The 5,874-nt window shown below is 37.3% G+C and overlaps 1 pseudogene; it reads left to right on the top strand.

Annotated features, from left to right (window-relative positions):
• Positions 1 to 777: 777 nt before the first annotated feature.
• LOC106969144 (40S ribosomal protein S13-like) lies at positions 778 to 5,609 on the top strand (annotated as a pseudogene).
• Positions 5,610 to 5,874: the final 265 nt, after the last annotated feature.

The following is a 5,874-nucleotide window of genomic DNA, read 5'->3' as shown; positions in this document are numbered from 1 at the left end:
TGTTGTCTTCAATTTCTTTTGTCTACGTTTTATGATTTTCATGGTACAGGTCTTTCACTTCCTTGGTTAAGTTTATGCTTATTTTATTATTTTTGCTGCAACTGAATATGTAATTGTTTTCTTAATGTCTCCTTGTGCTTTTTTTGTTTAGTATATAGAAACACGTGATTTGGAGGGTATTATGTTTGCATCCTGTAATTTAACAATTCATTTATTGCTTTTTGGTGGGTCTTCAGGGTTTTCTATGTATGGTATTATAACATCTGCAAATAGTGACAATTTAACTTCTTCCTTACCAGTATGGATGCCATTTACTTCTTTTTCTTGTCTGATTCCTGTGGCTACAACTTCCAGTGCTGTGTTAAATAAAAGTGGTGAAAGTGGACATCCTTGTCCTGAAAGAACATATTTTATCTGAGAAAAAAAAATAATTCAGTACCTATTTCTCATGGCTAATAAGTTTTTAGAAACCCCAAATCTTCTATTTCCAAAAGCATTAATCATTGATTAATTCCTTAACTTTTAAATGTGTTATGGCATTTATCCCAATGAAATTCAAATCTATGTTTATAGAAAATCCTATACATGATTATTCATAGCAGGTTGGTTTATAAAAGTCAAAAATGGAAACAACTCAAATATCCTTGAATATTTGAATATATATATATAAACATATATATATATACATATATATATGTATATATATACACACATACACATACATACACAATAGAATATTATGGAGCTATAAAATTATTAGATATTGCCATTTGCAACATGGATGTACCTAGAGGGTATTCCTCTAAGTGGTGAGATAAATCAAATGGAGAGAAATACAGATACGATACGATTTCATTCATATGTGGAATCTAAAAAATAAAACAAATGAAGAAAAAAGTAGAGTCAGTCCTATAAATACAGAGAACCAACTGATGGTTGCCAGGTGGGGAGGGAGCAGGAAATGGCTGGACAAAATAGGTGCCAGGAAGGGGGAGATATAGGCTTCTAGTTGTGGGAAGAATAAGTCATGGAAATAAAGAGCATAGGGAATATGCTTGTTTACAGCAAGATAGGTTTTTGGTGTTTTCAATGAAGTTTGAGCCAAGGCCATCAGAGCGAGGGAGAGTGAGATGGAAATATGGGTATGAAACATAGAAGATATGAAATACTCACCATGGAAAGTGGAAAATAAATATTTAAAGAAAACACAATAGAATATCTAGATGAGTCTTAGTTTCCATCTGAGCCTAAGGTCATAAATATAAACAGTCAACCTGACGTGGTATTCTTTCAGCTGTGATCGGTGGCTGCAGGAGTAATCAAGGTAATTTGGGGAATAAAGCAACACTGAGATGAGCATAGTATAAAAAGAGCGAATAGTTGCAATAGACCCAGTAATTGTAGAAATTAATTGTGAAATCAAAGCTAGTAAATTGGATACAGGAAGTATTGTGGAGAATTGTGGAGCCAAGATCAGTTTGAAGACCTTGATTTGTTGCAATAATGTTGTGTGAAATGAAAGGGTATGAAGTGATGACTTCATGGTAGAAGTGGAAGTTTTTTTAGGTATGGCGCATTGGTGCTGATGTCAAATCAAAGTGATGATCTTGGAAGAGAGCATATGAGTTAGAGGAAAATATTGTTGGGGGGCTCCCAAGATGCCAAGAGGCAAGACTCTTGAAGCAAGTCATTTGTATGTAAAGTTAGCTCAAAGGAATATAATGCAACCATGTAGGATGTGCCTTCCAAGTCTTTATGTATTTTCCGATACTGAGTTTTCTAAGGGTTAGTAGTAAAGACTTAACTTGAAGACCAGTAAGTTTATTGCCCTTTTACGTGGAAATCATCCAATTTTGCTACTAACTATGGAATGCAAATGCATTTATCCCAAAAATAATATCTCCTAAAGTCTTGGCTTCTTCTGTAAGTTCTATTACTCTTTTTCCTTTACAAAGTGAGTATAAGGAGTCTAGCAGGGAGCCTATTGTTCTGGAATGAATCTTACCTACCTAAGCTCTTAAGTAAAAATGGTCAGCTATTTTCTGGTGCTATGCTTTACCTACCAGTTTGGAGCTCCTAACATGGTGGAATATATTTTTCCATAAAGGTGGATGCATTTATTTTCCTTAATATTTCCCAACAGTGTTTGGTTAGTCCTTTCAGCATCAATTGGCTCATGAAAGTTACATTGGCTGAACCACAGCAAACCTTTCTAAGTTCCAAAGCCCAGCTTTAAAATTGGACTACAGTGTGTCAAGGCACATGCAACTTGTAATGTCAGGACTAGGTTTTTCTACCCCCTGAGATTAGATGAGGGTTTCTCTAGAGGGATGCTACTGATATATTTGGCTGATGAATACTTTATTATGGGGCTGTCCTATGCATCGAAGGATGTTTAGCAGCATCCCTGGACCCGTCTTTCTAGCTGCCATTACTCCCTAATGATGATACTCAAAAGTGTCTCTTGACAATGCCCTGTAGGGCAAAACTACTGGATTATATTTTTTTTAATCTTCTAATTAGGATTTAGGGAAGTCAAAGGCCCTAGAAAAAGCCATGAACTTATACACAATATAGACAAAAAAAACAGAATTCCCTACAGCCTGGTTGTGTAAGAAAATAAGAGATATCTGCACAAAAGATCTAGTTGGATGGGCCATACAAAACACTTTGGAGTTTCCTTTAGCTCCTGTGACATATGGGAAAGAAGCTTCCTGTTTCCCATCTCCTTCCTTGCTCCTAAATGAGTTCAACCACTGAGATCCAGAGTGAAAAATATTGGCTAGAAAAATTCTACAGCCAAGGGCTTGTATAGTAGCCATATGGATAAACTGCTGATCAAGGACCAGAGAAAAGAATGTTGATTGCATCAGAGGCCAAACAGGTGATAACTCTGAGGACCAAGTCATTCTTTTCCCCTGATACAATGACACTACTACACTCAAGAATTAAACATAACATAACAGGAGTGGGAAAAACCAATGATGGATTGAAATTATTTTCCCATGATCTGGATGGCAACTTGATGTAGATAATGGATTTGATAACTTTTAAAAGTGTAATAATTATCTTTCTTTTACATTTGGTTTGTAGTCTGGGGTTTTGGAAAGTGTTCATTCATTCTTAAATATCAGGACCATTAAAAGAAAAGCAGGAACGACAATTTTTGAACTAAAATTCATAAGGCCTGGAGGCCATCTGTACCTCAGTGCTGAAGCATAACAACAGAGTAAAGACCAACTATAGAACTTGGATTCCAGCTCCTGATTATGGAAAAGCAGAGCTTGGCGGTCCCCCTATCATTCAGTATAGAAACCCTAGAGCCTTAGGACCAGGGCCCTTCTCCTCAAATCTGATACTTAGGCCAGCCAGATTTTCATACACTGTCTAGGATGTGTCAGGCAATGGGGCTTGCACACTGGCTGCCGCTTCAACTCTGGAGTTTTCTGCCCTTAAACACTGCACCTCTGTGTGTTTGGTCAGGTGATACATCCTCATTTGTATGACAAATCCGTGCCCCTTGCCATGTCTACTGATGATTGCCTGAAGCATATCTGGACTCATTATGTACTTAGGAGGCTAAATCTAGAACAGCTCCAATACCTTCTCTTCTTCATTTTATTTCCCCAGTACAGTCTGTGCACTTTAGTGAATGGTTCTTGGTTAACTCTTTGATTCTTCCATTTTCTTATTCTATTTATATTGATTTGGCTCCAGGTTACCTTTGACTAGCATAGTGTATGTCTATATCCAAAGTCCTACACAAAAAAAATCATATATAAGATGAATTTTTCCTTTGAAAAACATATATCACTTATTTGGAGAAAGGAAATGGAGGTGGCTTGGGGTGAGGGCTACGACATTTTTTTTTTTTTTTTTTTTTTTTTTGCTCTGAGGGCAGCCAGGCAAATGTGAAAGAGGACTCTGGAAGCAAATGTAGCCGAGAATGGACACCTCCTTAATCGTATGTACTCTGACACTAAAGGTCTGCTTTGGTAAAAATAGCCTGGTAGGGCTGACCCTTGGCTGCCAACTTATGAGGCATCCCTGAGCTGAGGACACACAGAGGAAGATGAATGGCTTATGATTTCATCCACTTTGCCACATGACTTTAAGCAGGTGATCCTAGAAAAACTTAAAACACCAAATGAGAAGAAAAATGATTGCTAACATCAATTGTATGTGTTACAGTCATAATCGGTCTCTTGTAAGAAATTTAAGAGGCCGGTATTCTATGATTACTCTCACTTTATGTGGGAAGATTATAAAGCCTGGAGAAGTTAGGTGACTTTGCCTAGATTTGCCAGCAAATACATACCGGGATCAGCGCATGAATTTCGTTTTTCCCATTCTAAACCACACATTTCTAGTTCCCGTTCTAGACTGCTGCTCAAGGGACCGTGGGTCTCAAATTCCACACTTGCTAACGGAGGGATTAGACTTGAAGTGTTCTAGCGTCACTGGCACTCACATGCTATCATTTTCCTGGAGATTTTATAAACAACGTTACTCCCATTTAAAACACCTGCAAAAGCACTATTTGTGAGTTTGCCATATGTTTTCAACAGAAAAATTACACTTACTTCTCCATGGAGTAATGTGCAAAGAATTTTTTTTTGTAGTTTGGTGTTTACGATGAAATATTTCATATGATTTTATGTTTTTGATATGTCACATTACATCTTAGGAAAGTAGTGGATGAAAAGAAAACAAATCTGTTGGTAAGCAGACTAAATCTAATCACCTTCTCTCTAGATTATGCACATGGCAAAAAAGAAAACTGTGATGATTGATAGAAGTCATGAGGATCCAAGATTTTCAAGCACCTGAATTATTCATGTTAATGCTTAGATTATTATAACACTTAAGACAAATCAAGTTCACAAAAGCTTGAGAGCATAGACTGGCAAATAATTTTCAAATTTTCAATCCGCTAGCAATATTTTTATAATATTGACATTTAAGTATCATTTTTATTTGGGGGATTATTTGTAAAATTTGGAACAAAGATTTAGAACATTGTGAATGTCATCATTTTATTTGGTTTAAATGCGTTACTGGCTCTCGCTCTACCTGAAATTTTCTAAGAAAAAAAAAAGTTTTTTTGGTTTGTTTGTTTTTTTAACCACTGCCTGACTGCCTACCATCGTGAGTCACGTGCACGATCCCAGAAAGGGCCTATCCCATTGGGCTCTGCCTTACCGCTGCAGCGTCCCCACCTGGCTAGAGTTCACATCTGACGACGCGAGACAGTAGATCTACAAACTGGGCAAGGAGGACCTGACTCCTTCACAAATCAGTGTGATCCTGTGTGACTCACATCGTGTTGCACAAGTACGTTTTGTGACAGGCACTAACGTGTTGAGAATTCTTAAGTCCGGGGGACTTGCCCCTGATCTTCCTGAGGATCTCTACCATTTGACTAACAAACCTGTTGCTGTTCGAAAGCCTCTTGAGAGGAACAGAAAACATCAGGATGCTAAATTCCGATTGATTCTGATGAGGAGCTGTATTTACCGGTTGGGTCAATATTATAAGACCACGCGAGTCTATCTCACAACTGGAAATGTGAGTCATCCACAGCCTCTGCCTTGGTTGCAGAAATTTGACTTTGTACTCACGCAATAAAATCACTGTCTAACTAGAAAAAAAAATGAATATGGAGTTAGATAGATGTACAGGAACTACATTTGTTTTTGATTATTGCAAATAACGATGGATACTTTTAAGTAGGGTAGAGAGTTTTGCATATATGTATGTGTGTGTATAAACATATGTGTCTATATGTGTGTGTGTGTGTGTGTGTGTGTGTGTGTAGCTGGTACGCTGAAGAGCTATAACTCATAGAAAGCAATCAGAAGATCAACTATTCTT

The sequence above is a fragment of the Acinonyx jubatus genome, chromosome A1 (assembly GCF_027475565.1).
Source record: "Acinonyx jubatus isolate Ajub_Pintada_27869175 chromosome A1, VMU_Ajub_asm_v1.0, whole genome shotgun sequence".
Taxonomy (NCBI): Eukaryota; Metazoa; Chordata; class Mammalia; order Carnivora; family Felidae; genus Acinonyx; species Acinonyx jubatus.
The sequence above is the reverse complement of the archived record's forward strand: the minus strand, read 5'-3'. Positions and strand labels throughout refer to the sequence as shown.